Consider the following 17,044-nt stretch of genomic DNA (forward strand, 5'->3'; position numbering starts at 1 on the left):
ACATTAGTGGCGTGACCGTGTCGTAGGTGTGTTCGTTCCTAATTTCCAGGACTTCTTGCCGTGCGATCAAAGTAATTATGAGAGGACGACGTGACTGCACCGATAGTTTCTCTCTTTTTTGATTCTTTAGTATCAATTTGAGCAATGAAGGTTGGCACACTCGCATGAGATGTTTTTTTTTACGAGCATCTTTGTGGAGGTGAATTGTCGGCTTTTTCTTGTAGGATTGAGCGTAATGTTGGAAGTAAAGTTCTGTAAGTTTGTGTGCTAGTAGATAGTTCATATGAGTTTGTATCTCTGTACAATTTAATTTTTTCACAGCTGAAACTTTTGTTCGTGTGACTGTGATTTTTTTCTCATTCATGGGGTTTTCCACGTAAATCTTGGTGTTTTTTTTCTGAGATTACTTTGTTGTGTTTTTGTTCGAAATTTTGTTTTAGATTTTTCGAATTGGTTGTGAACCGATCAATTCCTTAAGTTTTATTTCTGTCCCAATAAGTGATATCAGAGCAGGGTGTTTGATAAGGGTGAGAAAAATGGTCAACGAAGCAAAATACATAGTGGAGAAGTTTAATTGATCAAACTTCACATTTTGGAAAATGCAAGTGGAGAAAAAAAAAAAAAAACTATATTTGCCACTATAAAGAATCACCAAGAAGCCTGAATCGATGACTATGGAGGAATGAAAAGTATTCTATCAAATGACCCAAGCTAGGTTTGATCTGTTGGTCACTTTTCTCTTCTATTGCGTTCAATAGAGTGAATGAGAAAACAACGGTGAATCTCATGGCAACACTGCTAAAGTTGTATGAATATTTTTCTGCTTCAAGTAAGATTTTTTTTATGAAGAAGTTATTCAAAATGAAGATCATGAAAAATAGTTTAGTGCCTGAATATTTGAATAATTTCAATATTGTAACTAGTCGGTTGTATTCTTTGATGATCAAATTACATGATGAGGTCTGAGCACTGTTAATTCTATATTCATTGTTGAAAAATTACAATGGTTTGGTCTCGATGATGAGTAACTCTTATGAGAATATGAAATTAAATTTTGATGGTATTGTGGGGTTCGTGTTGAATGCAAAAGTCTGCAGAAAGGCAACAAATGGTGAGTTTTCAACTTTTGCATTGCATGTTGAAGACAAAGGAAGATATATGAGCAGGAATACGAGAAGAATTAAATTTAAGTTTGAAAGAGAAAAATCTAAGTAAAGCAGAGGAAATGACAAAGGAGAGTGTTAAAACTGCAGAAAGAAAGGGAATTTTAGGAATGACTACAAAGCTTAGAGAAAAGTTGGTGGTGAAAGCCAAGGCGTGAATCTCTCTAAAAATGTCTCCACTGGCAAAATCTAACGTGAATTCTTGGTGTTTTCCACAAATATTACAAAATTTTGGATAATAGATTTAGGTACTTCTTTTCCTGCATGCCCAAAAAAAATGTATTGAAAAAATGCACTTAGAGTGATCAAGGAAAAGTTTATTTAGGGGACAACAAGACCAAAAATATCGTAGGAAAGGGCGAGGTGGATATCAAGTTATAAAATGGAGTAGCCTGGAAGCTCAATGAAGTCACACATGTTTCAAGTATGAAGAGAAATCTGACCTCAATGAGTTTTGATGAGAAAGTCAAAGTATGTGACTGGTTTCACATGTGACTCATGGAAAGTGACCAAAGAGGGAAATGGTGATAGCTAGGGGCAACATTGGCGGCGCTATTTACCTTATTAATGAAATGACATTCTTTGATGTGATTGGAACCAAGGTGGATGCATGCTTATAGCACTGCAGACTTGATCATATGAATGAAAAATGTATGAATTCTCTACTTTTGAAGAATAAACCTCGAGGTTTGGAATATGTTTATTTGGATTTCTGTGAAAATTGTATATATGACAAGTGGTAGAAATTTTCTTTCTCTAAATGAGGGTGGGTTAATGGCAAATTCAAAAAAGCTGGAGTTCGTGTATGAACTCTAGAAGAGGAACTATACATGGCACAATCACAAGGCTTCATGTAAAGAAATTTTGGTCTATTGGTTGAAGAAGAATATCGATGGCTTGAAGCGGGTCCCGAGATAGTGGCACAACAGGTTTGACAGGTTTATCTTATACAATAGGTTCATAAAGTGATTGACATACCACCTTTGTTTCAATAATAACCATGATAATTGTTATATATTACTTCTTATTATATAGATGACGTGCTAATTGCAATGGCAGATATGGAGAAATTTAGAAACTTAAATGAGCAATTATCAAGTGAGTTTCATATAAAGGATTCAGGGTCTGACCCAAAAAATCATTAGGAAAAGAATCAGACATGGCAAGCATGCAGAGGCGTGCAGTACATTGAAATTGTCTCAAGTAGAGCATATTGAGAAGATCTAATAGTTGTTCAACATGGGTGAGGCAAAGCAAATTTGCACCTCCTTAAGTATTCACTTCAAGTCATTTTAAAATTCATCAGCAGAGCAAACATAGATGAGTAGAATTTTGTAATATTTAGCGGTTGGAGGTCTGATGTGTGTAATGATTTATACAAGACCATATATTGCATATGTAGTGGGAGAAATTTGCAGGTACATAGGCAATCCAGACACTCAAGTACATTTATTTTGAATATTTAGTTGTTCAATTGTTTGACTTTGCTAGCTTGTTCCTGAGCATCCTGAATTGATTAAATTTAAGGAATAAAATAAAATTTTCAAGAGCACTTGTGCAAAGTCAACCATATTTTTTTCTTGGTGTGCTTTTAACTATTCACTTCTCTTAGAAATGAAGGTTTAAATTAAGGGAGCCAACTCGAGTTAAGAGGTCAGGTTTGGGTTTAACTTCAATGTAACTTGAACAAAACATACATTGCTCTAACCCGAATTTTTTAATAAATGGATTAAAAAATCCAACATAAACTGAACTCATTTTGCAACTCGGCTAACTCGAACCCAAATCAAGTTAACTTGTTTGCCATGTGCTTAAGTTTGTATAGGTGCGAAAAGTGACACATGTTTTCAAGATCAAGTTCAGGTTAAATCCGATTCAAGTTTAAGGTTTTGAGTCAACCTGAACCCAACCCAATAATTAAATGGTCAGAATTTTAAACTCCAAATTAACCTGAAAGTTAATCAAGTCGACTCAAATTCAATTTTTTTTTCCGATGCGGCTCTATGTCATGTCATTTATTTACATTAAAAGTTGATCTGCACGAAGAAAAAGATTGAGATGATATAAAAAATTATAGAACAAATTAAGAGTAATCATAATAGACCTCCATTTAGAGGTGGAGACAACATAACCCATAGAGCCATTATTCCAATTGGTATATGCTGAGGCTAAGAGGGCACAAGTTGAAGCATTGGATGAGGTGGCATAAGGTGATGTTGGAGCTGACTATAAGTTATGATAAGGTTATGATATATCAATTTCTTAAACCTTAATTAATTACTTTTTTAATTTTAGCTATCAATTAATTTTTTGGGCATTTACATAAACATATATATATCACATTCAAAAATATCACTTTTACTAATTGTTTTAAAAGCTAAATGTATATTCTCTTAGATAGATTTATAATATCAAAGCAATATAAATGCAAAAAAAAAAAAGATGTTAGATATGTAAATTAATAAGAATTATATGGTGCAGATGTAAATTTTTGTGAAAATGCTGTAAGATTCGTGTGTTTTGTCATTTTTGATGAAAGATGCTCTAATGTTATTTAAGTAATATTTTAATTTTTTTTTATTGTTTAAAAAAGAAGGACAATTAAGGTAAGAAATAATAAAAAACACAAGTATAAACCAAATAATGTTATTATTAACGTTTTTTAAATATTTTTATTATTGACTTTTTAAACTTAAGTATACCTTTAATAGTAAAGTGTTATAAATGTAAATATTAGATTTTTTTGTGTTATATAGGTGAATAAGTGATAATTGTGTGAGGTGAATATGATATGCCATCAACAAATTTTTATCATCTGACAAAAATTTCGAGATATGAGATGAATATTGAGGTAACTTTTTAAAAATCTGAGTAAAAGTCATCTAAAACTTTAATTTTAGCAAACTTGTAGTTAAACTGACTAGCTCGATGAGATGAGCCCAACAATACCAAAATTGGTCCAATCCGAGTTAAGGGTATGTTTGGGGTAGGTGTTGATTATTTATAATCTGCTGATAAACAGATTATTCTGATAATCTGATAACTTGCAGATTATTATAATAAGCTGACTTCATGTTTGAGACAACTTATTCAAAATAGCTTATTGGTAGTTATGGTTGTATAAATGACATTCCTACCCCTGTCTGGTAAAACTGTTTGGGACAACTTATTCAGAATAGTTTATTGGTAGTACAGTAGTGCAGAAGCATAAAATCAACACAGATCAGTTCCAAAAGATGACATACAGCTCTCACACTCTCGTGAGCACTAGAAAAAATAAAAAAAAAGGATAAAGACAAGTACAACTACAATGAGTAATATTAAAATATTTAATTTCAAATTCTGACTACGTCTGTCCTTAGCTGTACTACCAACATGGGAAAACATCAGATTTTCATCACTACTGGCAGTGTAACCTATGGGACTATCGGCCCATCGGAAGAAATCTCAACGAGCTGAAACACTCTTGCGACAACCATAGAACTGTCTCCCAAAGCTACGAGTTTGACACGACATGAGCAGCGGAGCCGATAGTCCACAATAACACAAAACACCACTGTCTGTCACTGAAATCCTAGAAGTCATGTTGGTATAACTGCGAAAAAGAAAACCAAAAAAATCAAATGTCAAATCTTATCCCAAAAAAAATACACATAAAAATTGATCTATAATGTACGAAGAAAAGAAAGACTTGCTAGATTAGCTGCAATATATAGCATCTGCTATAGACTCCCTCAGAGCAGCCATCTCAGCCACACCCTCTGCGTCACGAACTTCAAATTCATTAAAGTCATTCTCATCCTCAGAAAATGAAGGCCCGATTATAATTTATGATGGTTCTTCATAGACATTCAACTCATCTTTATCAGTCATACTAAAGTCCATATCTGAATGTGAAGGGTGTCGTCAGATGAAGTTATGAAGTGTCATTGTTGCCACACAATATGCACCTGCTTTTGAAATGGATATGACGACATATCACGTAGGATGACCCATTTCTTCTTCCAAAGCCCAAACGTTTTTTTCAATTACCTCACGTAAAGAGGAGTGACGTTTGTTAAACACTTCTTTCCTACCACGAATGGTGTCACTTGCTCGCTCAAAATTAGGAATATGATACATAGTGTTTGGATATGGCTTCAGATAGCCCCTCTGCATAGAGTATCCAGCATCAACCAAATAGTATTTTCCTATTATGAAAGATATTGTTATTTGCAATAAATACATATAACTAGGAATTTTATAAATCAAAACATACCTGAATGGATGAGGAAAACCCCGCGATCTATTCCTAGTAGCATTGGAGAAAATCTGACTATCATGTGCATTCCCTTCCCAGCCCACCATAACATATGTGAAACACATGTTGAAGCCGTATACTGCAATGACATTTTGAGTAGTTGAACCACTTCAACTAATGTAAGCCACCTTGTCTTGGCTGGGTATTCTGGCATCAACATGAGTATCGTTAATTGCATCTATGCAAATCTATTTTACATGGTTAGAAAATATTTATATTTTGATATGTACGTAAAGAAAACAATAATTACCTTGAAGTAAGGCATGTAACGTGGATCATTTGCGATTTGTCCTGGAGTATTAGCAAATGATGGATCCCATGACCTGATGATTTTAGAGACTAAGCTAATAAGTGCTTGTATGCCTTTGGAGAAATAACAACTTAGTGTCTCAGATAAATGCTAAAATCTCTCCATAACACCACTAATTGATTCATTCTATGACAGAATATAGTGTTATAGACAATACCTCCATTCTCGTCATTCTCGAAGAACCTTGGAGTCCGTGGTTCAGGGATAACTCGTGTAGGAGATCCATAAATATCGGTACATTCATTCGAAATATGTTACTGAACCTAATTGGATGTCCAGAAAACATCTCACCTACCCATTTATTTCCAACAAAGCTGGAGGCCATTCAGGGTATACGAACATTGCTTGATCGATAATAGTCCAAAAATAATATGACAATAGCTGCAGCCCAGGCCATTCTCTTACGACGTTCATATTGTGGATCCATCCTAAAGGAAGAAAGATCTCGGTTAGTTCATCAATTATTAATCAATAGAGCGAGCAAAAAATAAATAATGAGAACACTCATCCAGTTAGAATAAAAAAAATGTAGAGCTCTACTAATATGCATTCAGGAATAAAGTAAAAATACATTTAAAAAAAACACAACTCCAAATAAAAGCTGAGTACATAATTTCGAAGAGTACATAATACATTTCTTGAAAACATATAAAAACTCAATCATCCACAACAACACGTAAATATTCGACTCGCAACTTTGTTTCCATCGCCATAAATATGTGCCTGCGTGTTGGATCCTCAAGTTTTTTTCATACATATTGCATGAAAGTGCTTATCCGCTACTACTTCAGGGATGGTAGAAAAAGTTTGAAGACAATCGAAGATAGTGATGTCAGGAAGTGGAGCAGGCGGTGGTGCTCCAAAAGCATCTATGAGTCTGTCAAATGAAGTTTTCACAAAATTGTCATTTTCTTTCTTTCTTTTTCCTAGCCCAGGCCTCTTCATCTGTGATCTTGATTCCCCCATCTCCCTCTGGTTAACATTGTGTATTTCCTCTTCAACTGCCACTGGATCTGGTGGAAAATCATCGGGTATTCATGCAAATGTCTTCTCATTAGGGCTAAATGCATGCTTTCCTGTTGTCACAACCCCCTTGAACATTACGTCAAGTTTATCTTCAAGATCCGGCTCAATTCCGCTCTGCTTATATTTTTTTGCTGCTGACATTGCCGATAACATTACAATGAGGAGGGGGTTTAGGGGAATAATTGTTTAAATTGAAAATGTTTGTAATTAACAAAAAATAATGACAATTTTACCTCTAATTTCTCGGCCCACCATTCATCTGAAGCATCAATTGTCCGTTTGATTGGATCTCAGCCCAACCCCGTGGATCCACGTTCGAGCTCCTTCCAATTTTTTCACTCCTCTTCAATTGATCTCATTTATTTTTAAACTTCAGGCTGTCATAATCCCTTCCACTTAGTTTTTTAAACATTTTAGTTATATTCTGTCAACCTTCCTTGTTGAAATAGGTGGTTGGCCTATTCCCGATCTCAATCTTGGTGATGCAGAGGTTGCATCAAATATTTGTAACTTCCTTATACCACATCGCTGAGGGACCACATTCATTTGTCTTAGCCATTGTGGAACTATATGAAGAATTCAATATTGCATAAAGAAATTCATATTGTAACTCAACATGCATAAGAAAATTCTCCAAATTAACCAACAAGAGATGAAAGACATAGACATCTATAAAAAAAAAACCTATATCCACAAAATGAACACACATCCACAAGAGATCCAACTGAAGTTACATCCACAAGAGATGAAAGACGTTTATGCCTTCATAAAAAAACAACAGGAACCAACAAAATAAAAGATGTTTACATCCAAAAAATGAACTTACATCCACAAAATGAACCAACAACAGTGTCCAAATTTGCTCATAAAAAAATAGAAAAATAACACAAAGGAATTATGTGGTTCAGTCAAAGACCTACATCCACAGTAAGACATCGAACATATTTTATTTTGCACTTCTGTAAGATTACATAGCTATGATTCTCAATGGAGAACACTACAATTAAAGTACATGTGTAACAATACAGCAATACAGATCTTATATTTGATATGCAACTTCTCATACATGTCATGAAATCCAATTCCACCGAAGTAATTGCCGAATTTCCATAATGCAACTCGTAGTTCTAAAATATAAGCAGTGTATTTCCTCTCTACCCTCAACATCAAAGGAAGCTTGAAACCCCATAAAAATATACCAACCCAATGCTCTAAAACCCACATAGAAATAATTCATCAACACAAAAGTGAAAGTGAGAATTCATTGCTAACTAAAGAGTGGAATGTATGTAAATGCATTGCATATAAATTTCCCATTATACAACTGAGCAACATTTAAAGAAATGCTCCATGATATATCCTCTAACTAAAGAGTCAAATGAATGTAAATGAATTGCAAATAAATTCCCCATTATTTGCTAACAGTGAATAGTATTTGTAGGTATTGTTTCTTCTCCACAAATATGAATCGATAGATATATATATATATATATATATATAAGAGGCGCTTCTAATTTACAAACTCGCGCAAAACTGTAAAGGCAATCAGCGAACGGTCGAATTTTAAAAGTGATATAGGCTATTCCATGTATAGGATTATTCTAACACAAAGGTAATTGCACCAATTTTGTAGAAACCACAACGAGAAGTATACCCGAATTCATGCCACACGCATTTTGCAAAAATTGCATCCAAATTTCATATCTAGCAAAATCAAAGAAAGGTCGAAAGCACAAGTGAAACAAAAACTACATCCAAATTTCAGATCTAGCAAAATCAGAGAAGGGTCTAAGCATTGAAACAAAAACTACCTCCAAATTTCAGATCTAGCAAAATCACCCATCCTAAATTCCATAAAAACTGTTATAACCTACGAAACCAACAATGGTGCATCCAAACAAAGATGCAACGAGACACAAGTAGCAAAATCAGAGAAGGATCGAAAGCGATGGTGCATACTAGGCGGGAACCTAGGGTTTTGTTAGGAGGGTGAGGGCGAGGGAGAGCAGATAGTGGAATTTTTACCTAATTTCTCAATGGCCGCGAGGAAGAAGGTGAGGGCGAGGGGACCAGAGTGGGGCACGGGAGGTCTTTTTCACCCTAACGCATGAACTAAATACAGTACGCGAAGGGAGCGAAGCTTGTGAGAGTTTGTCAATTTCCTCTAATACTGCGTCTCAACGGTACGAGAACGCTCGTGTGAACGCTCTATCCAAACGCCAATGCGGCATTTTCTAACCGCCACCGCGCCTAATAAGCTGCCCCGAATGGGCATTAAATCAAGTTGAGCTCAAGATGATAAATCACTTCTGAAAGCTTTTGGTGCATAATTGGAATGTCAAATAAATTTCAAATCTAATAAGCTTATAGTTGAATCGAGCGTCTCGACGAGACAAATCTAATGAGTCAAAATAATTTAATTCTGACATTCCTAAGAATTTCAAAAGTCCACTTAACACATTCCAATTATGAAAACCTCTCTGGGTCATCCGATGAAGTGGTCCAAATTTCTTCCTTATTCGTAATCAAGACTCTTTAAATAGAGCCCTACCCAATCTTGAGAAAGGGGCAAATACCAGAGTCAGAAGATGACTGAAACTTGAAAGAGGAGCTCAATTCTAGCATCTCTTTCGCATCACAAATCCAGCAAATACCTCCCATTCCGGCAGCCAACTCTGGCTAATTTCGCATGCCAACTTTAGCTAACGCCACCGACGACCAACACCAGTCTTTACCGCATCTGGCCAACTCTGATCATCGTCGTCTCTAACTACTCTAGCCGCCACATCCTCCAATAGCCATTTTTTGTTGCCTCCGATAAGCTCTGCTTGCCTCCTCCAACCAATTGTGATCACCACCTGCCAACCATCATCGCCTACTACTTGCTCCCTGCAATGAAGTCCCTAAGTCCCTTATAGATTACAACATGCACACAAAATCCCAGTGTATGTTTGTGGAATATTGATGCACCAAGAAGAGCAATATGTTTCAAGTAATCATGAAGAAACGCACACCGAATACGGTGCAACGACACACCAGATGATGATGTAACAACACAACCCACGTGCGGTGCAACGACGCCTCCCGAAGATGGTGTAACAACACACCTCTAAGATTTTGTAAAGAATAACTTAGATGATTGATACACCAAAAATATATGCATTTTTAGACGCATTATTTTATATTTAGACGCATATTTTATACTCATTTTTTGTGATATTACACTTTAATAGAATGTATTTTTAATCTTTTCTTGCAGGTTGTTAAATTTTAGGACTTGGAGCAAAAAAGAAGCAAAAAGGATGAAATTTGGAGTCAAAATGGAAAAGTTGAAAATTTGTTTAGCGTCGACAGAGCCAGACTGGGCGTCAAAGGTGTCGTTTGACAGAGAACATCGAATTAAATTACGGACCATTAGCGCTGACGACGTCAGTGTCGGTTCAGACCCTATTTCTAGAAAATTCGACGAATTTGGACACTTTTTGAAGAGTTTTTGGATGCACCTATTGGAGAAACGACTCTAGGCTCTATTTGGGCCGAAATCAATTAGAAAATTGGCTCCTTTTCACCATTCCTCACCACCATTCATTCTCTTACATATCATACACTATTTCATCTTCATTACACTATCATTTTGGAGTCTATTAGTGATTTTTCTTTAAGAATTTAGAGTTTTTAAGTTGAGATTAAGTGTGAAATTTTCTCTAAAAGTGTTGGAGAATGACAAAAGAGAGAGATTTATTCTTCCTACATTTCCTAGGAAAGGTTACAAGGGATTTGCTCTGAGAAAGAATTTCAGATAAGTGTTGATTTTTTTATGGTGTTGTATGAACTTTCTTTTATATATGAAATTTAGGTTTTGTTATATCTTTCTCATGAAGTCTGAGTAGTTTCATTCATCTTTCTCCCTACTCCGAAAAATGGTAAAATGAAGGGATAATATGGATGTGTCAATGTTAAAATATAAAATAAATTGTGATGATTTTTTAACTTCGAACTTAATTTACTTTTCAATTTGGCCAATTAAATTGTTAAACTTTGTTGTGAAACATGTGATCTGGGAAATGAAGTATGAGTCATACAACAGAGTGAGAATCACATTTGATTTCATGAAGAAAAATTTTGTTCATGGAATTAAGTGCAAATAAATAGGGAAATAGATATTGTTGGGTCTAGAATTGGAGATTTTAGGGTGACAGACAAAAATCCTCAATTCAGTCTTAGTGTTTAAGAACTAAAGCGAGAGTTAGCCTTCAGGTAAAGAGAAGTGGGAGTCAGTATCCTCATAGCCTAGCCACAGATTTAGGGACAAAACCTGAGATTAGCCAATGATTATCTATAACACTGTATTAGGGTAGACAATTAAAACTGCTCTTATTTGACAGAATACATATTATACATATTAAGACTATTTATCTCATCTCATTTTATCAAAATCTCATTGTAGTGGGAAAGATGTTTTTTCATATAAGAACACATAAACATAGTTTAATAGTTTAGTAGTTACTGTTTTAACTTTACATTTCAGTTTTGCTAGTAGTTAAATAATTTAGTTCTGATAATATCTTAACATTCGAAATTAGTGACAGTAATTTCGTTTTACTTTCTGTGAATTTTATAGTTAATTTATCATTTTAAATTTAAACATTCCTCGTGGGATCGATATTTGGGGCTTAAATAAAAAGTTCATTATTACTTGATAACGATACATATACTTGCATAGAATCCCAACATTAATTGCTTAAATTTCTTATTTATAAAAGATTGCATCAAATTTTTGGTGTCGTTGCATAGCAGAGTCAACTTTATATATTTTGCACAACTATATTTCATCGTGGGATCAATGATGTTGTAGCAATACACCTCATATATTGTGTGTCAATGCCTCTTGAATGCGGAGTAACAGCACACCCCAAATACAATGTGAAGATGCCCTTCAATGACGGTGTAACATTGCACCCATATAAGGTGTACGACACCACCAATAACAATGTAACAACAATCTACATGTGCAATGACGCCTCTTGAAGACAGTATAACAATACAACCCGAAGAAGGTGACTTTCTCCAGACTCTTATGACTCTCTCATCGCAGCCCACCACTATTGCCTACGTGCCAACCATGACCTACATGGCTTAAAGCTCATGTAACTCTTGACTTCAACCTATGAACATCATCTGGGCTCGCCACTACAACCTACGTGACAACCTACATGTCTCATAGCTCATGCAGCTCTCGACTTCGGCCCCTGCGACCTACAAACATCATCATAGCTCACCACTACGGCTTACAAGACCAACTATGACTTACATGGTCCACAAATTGTGCATCTTTCCACCTCGGCCATTGTGACCTACGAATATGATCATAACTCACCACTTAGACATACAAGGCTTATAGCTCGTGCAACTCCTGACTTTGACCTCTATAGCCTACAGACATTATCATAGCTTGCCACTATCACCTACATGGCTCAGAACTCATGCAACTCTTAAATTTGACATTTGAGCCTAAGGATGTCATCACAGCTCGTGACTAATGATCTCGATGATATAGTTGTGCAAAATATATAAAGTTGACTCCGCTTTGCAATGGTGCCAAAAAAATGATGCGTTATTTTATGAATAAAAATTTTAAACAATTTATGTAGGGATTCTACGCAAGTATACGCATTGTTATCAAGTAATGCAAGATTTTCTGTTTAAGCCCCAAATATCGATCCCACAAGGAATGTTTAAATTTGAAATGATAAATTAACTAGAAAATTCACATTAATAAAATAAAATTACTGTCACTAATTTTGAATATTTAATGTACTATCAAAACTAAATTATTAACTACTAGCAAATCTGAAATGCAAAGTTTAAACAGTAACTACCAAACTATGCTTATGTGATGAAGTTATCTAATATGAAAAAGCATATTTCCCATTATAATGAATTTTTGGTAAAATGAGATGAGATAAATGGTTTAAATCTATATTGTGCCAAATATGAATAATTTTAATTTTCTACCCTGATTCAGTGTTATAGAGAATCATTGGTTAATCTCAGGTTTAGTCCCTAAATTTGTGGTTAGGTTGGGAGGATATTGGTTCTCACTCCAGAGCTCCCACTTCTCTTCCCCTGAAGGCTAACACTCACTTTAGTTCTTAAACACTAAGACCAAATTGGGGATTTTAGTTTGTCACCCTAAAATCTCCAATTCTACGCCCAACAATGTAAATTTCCCTATTTATTTGCACTTAATTTCATGAATGAAATACTCCTCCATAGAATTAAATATGATTCTCACTATGTTGTAGAACTCATACTTCATTTCACGGATCATATGTTTCACATCATATTTTAACATTTCAATTGGCTAGATCGAAAAGTAAATTAAAAACGGAGTTGAAAAACCATCACAATTTATTTTATGTTTTAAAATTAGCACATCCAAATTATCTCTTCATTTCACCATATATCAGAGTAGGGAGAAAGACAAAGAAAACTACTCAGACTATACTCAGGGTTCATGAGAAATATACAACAAAACACAAATTTTATATATAAAAGAAAGTTCATACAATAATAAGAAACAAACAACACTTATCTGAAACTCTTTCTCAAAGCAAATCCCTTGTAGCCTCTCTTAGGAAATGTAGGAAGAACAAATCTCTTGATTCTCTTTTAGAAGATGTAAGGAAGAAGAAATCTTTCACTTCTCTCCCTCTCTAATAACTCTTAGAAAAAAATTCACACTTAAACTCACCACAAAACTTAAAACTCTAAAGAAATAAATGATTAATGGACTCAACGTGGTTGAGGGGGAGGGGGCGGAAGACAGATTTTTCTGATCAATTTTTCGCTCTAAATATAGCCTAATGTCAGCCTTCCAATAGGTGCATCCAAAAACTCTTTAAAAAGCCTCCAAATTTGTCGAATTTTCTAGAAATCGGTCTTGCATCGACATTGGCGCCGTCTGTGCCAGTGGCCCGTGAATTAATTCATTGCTCTCTGTCTACATTGGCGCCGTCTGCGCCAGTGGCCCGTGAATTAATTCATTGCTCTCTGTCAAATGGTCTATCAGCGCTGCTCCTGGTGCAGTCGGTGCTGAGGAAATTTTGGCCTCAATTCTATAGGTATGTGTCGTAGGTATCAAGCCTGGCGCCGTCGGCGCTAAGTATTTCTTCAAAAACGTCATTTTGACTTCAAATTCTATTCTTTTTGTTTCTTTTTGTTTCTTTTTTGCTTCAATTCATAAAAATCAACAACCTGCAATGCTTCAATTCAAAAAAATCAACAACCTGCAATAAAACATGAAAAATACATTCCTGTAAATCGCAATATCACAAAAAAGTAAATCACAATATCACAAAAAATGAATATAAAATACAGGTCTAAAAATGCATATATTTTTGGTGCATCAACCAACTACGAGCAATGTGGCTCACAAAATAGTGCAGCGTCCAACTCTGACCCCTATGACTTATGAATATCATCACAACTGACATGCATCAATTTTACGTGATTTTAATTGCATTTTACACATTATTTTTTCTTATTTATCATAGATTTACACTTACGAAAGATTTTTCTTGATGTTGTGCAAGTTTTAGGTGTCAAACACACAAAATGGTGTCAAAATACATCATATAGTGTTGTTCGGCCTGACCCGCCTGATCTAGGTGTGGCAATGCCCAATCTAGACGTGACAACACCAAAACTAGCATGACCACACCGCAGACGTCTGGATTCATATTTAGCAAGATTTCTTGCCAATTTTGGATCTATTGACATATTTGAAGAGCCTGGACGTCTATTTTAGATCCCTAATGTAAACTTAATTATAAAAATATATTTTTGTCATGAGAAAAGGGGATCGTGACTTCTTCTTGGCTTTTGGGGGATGAGAGAAGGTAGCTTTGGCACCAAAGTTGAGGGTGTTTTCTACATAATCAAAGAGTGTTTTTAACATCATAGTTGACACATTCACTTGTGTTGTATACTCGACTTATGTTCTAGTAAGTTTTTGTGAGTTAACAGCTACCAATATGACCGACGTGGCTTACAGCTTGTGCAACTCCCGACTCTTGCCCCTACAACTTACGAACATTATCCCAGCTCACTACTATAGTCTATGAGACCAATTACAGCCTACGTATCTCATAATTCATGCACCTTCCTACTACGATTTAGTGGCCAATCGACGTTTCTAAGGAAATCATTTGTAGTCCACACGACCAACTACTATCATAACTTTCAAATGTAGTCTATGCGACAACTGGCAGTACAGTCCCCATCCACAACTCTCACAACATACCACTGCCTCTATAACAATCGAATACAACCCTTATAGGAATTATATTCATTACAGTGGGACTACGATACTATCGATGAACTATAATTGTGCATTTATAATAATCAACTTTGTAACTCCATCTTCCCTAATTGAGGAGTGAAAAAATGTGTTCGTTATTCATAATAAATTATTTCAATTAGGCTAAGCCTCGCTGTTTTTTTCTCTTTATAGGGTTTTTTCAAGTAAAAAGTCGAGGCGGTCCCTCCTGCTTACTTCTCTTTTATTATACGAGCATGTTGGAGACCCATACAATACTATGATGCTAAATGATCAATCTACCACCTCGAACACGCATTAATATGTAAATTTCTCTAATCTTTTTTTATTAGTGTAGACACCAATAAGATGATTTTAACCACGTGCAGAGGGATTTATTATGTGATTTAGGTAGTCAAAGCTCTAGTGTGATTATGTAAGATCAAAAGCAATTATATTCAGTAGTAAATTACTAACATATGCAGTTTAATCTTATATTCAACATCATTTGACACTTCTCCAATTAAATTTGTAAATTAAGTTTGTTATTCACTAATCTTGTGCTAATTAAGGGGAAATCCTATCGTTAATGCACTCACTTTGGCATAACTTAGTCTTCCTACCTTCTTCTATTTTAACTAGTGTGTTTGATTTATATTTTAATATTGATATGTTGTCATAAAAAATCATGCCATCAGACATAACTTTTGATGAAATTAGAAATTATTAATTAATAATCAACTATTATAAACTAAATAATATTAACTTGGTACACTAAAATTTTATCTTTCATTAAATATTTATTCCACTAGATTTAGCCCGATTATTTTTCTAAAATATTTTCCATAATTTAAAATTATTCTTCTTCTTTGTCTAATTAATAATAATTATGACAATCATTTATCATTTGATTTAACATATTACGTCCTATAAGCCCGTTGCTGCCCAAACTACACAAATCCTTTCTCTGTCTCTTACATCGGTCTTACTCAGGGCCCGTTCCGGGCTGCTTATAAGTGTGGGTGGTGTTTTGAAAATGCCGCCGTACTGTTTAAATGTTGCTTTCGGATGAACCCTGCTGCTCGTGTCTCGAATTCATGTTCGAAGGTTATTTCCTCCCATGCTTCTTCTGCTCTCTATCTCCACCCTCTCGTCGGTCGAGCCCTCACGCCCATTTAGTCAAAGTTGCGGGGAAGAAGTTTGGACAACAACTTCACAGTGAGAGCGATCGAAGGATCTGTGCCTCGATCGAGAACCATTCAATCGCGGTTGGGTGTCTGCCGGCGACGAAAGGAGATCCGGTGACTGGGTGTCTGTCGGCGACGAAGGAGACGACATGTGGATGGCTGATGCGAGGTGTCTTCGGCAGGGGGTCTGTCGAGAGGGTTGTTCGTCAGTAAGGCGTCGACGATGGGCGCGAACGACAGTAGCGGAGGTTTCTTGTGAAAATCCTAGGGCATGTCGAGCGTGTGTAAGGGAGAGCTATTTTAAAAGAAAATAAATTCTTTTTACTTTTAATTTATTGATTTTATTTAAACCTCCCAGTTCGTGTATTTTTGGATCGTGCACGAAATCATAGCAAAATATGTGTCCTTTATGACTAAAACTGCCGTGTATTTTTGAAAATCCTAGGGCACGAAATCATAGCAAAATATGTGTCCTTTATGACTAAAACTGACATTTTGAACGCCCTTTCATAGTTTGTTTCGTCATCTGGGGTCGTCTGAACAACTTCATCGACGATCGGGCCAACTAGGTTCAATCTGGTCATTTATCCAAAACCAACTACAAATCGGTTTTTTACAAAGGGCACAACCCTAAACACCTAGCCAACTCATCCATATCGAGGTCATAATGATAATTTATTCAAAAGCAAATCAGCTGTTTTTAAAACACACAAACCAAATAGTCAGCCAACTTATTTG

This window comes from Phalaenopsis equestris, unplaced genomic scaffold (assembly GCF_001263595.1).
Source record: "Phalaenopsis equestris unplaced genomic scaffold, ASM126359v1 Scaffold000544, whole genome shotgun sequence".
NCBI lineage: Eukaryota > Viridiplantae > Streptophyta > Magnoliopsida > Asparagales > Orchidaceae > Phalaenopsis > Phalaenopsis equestris.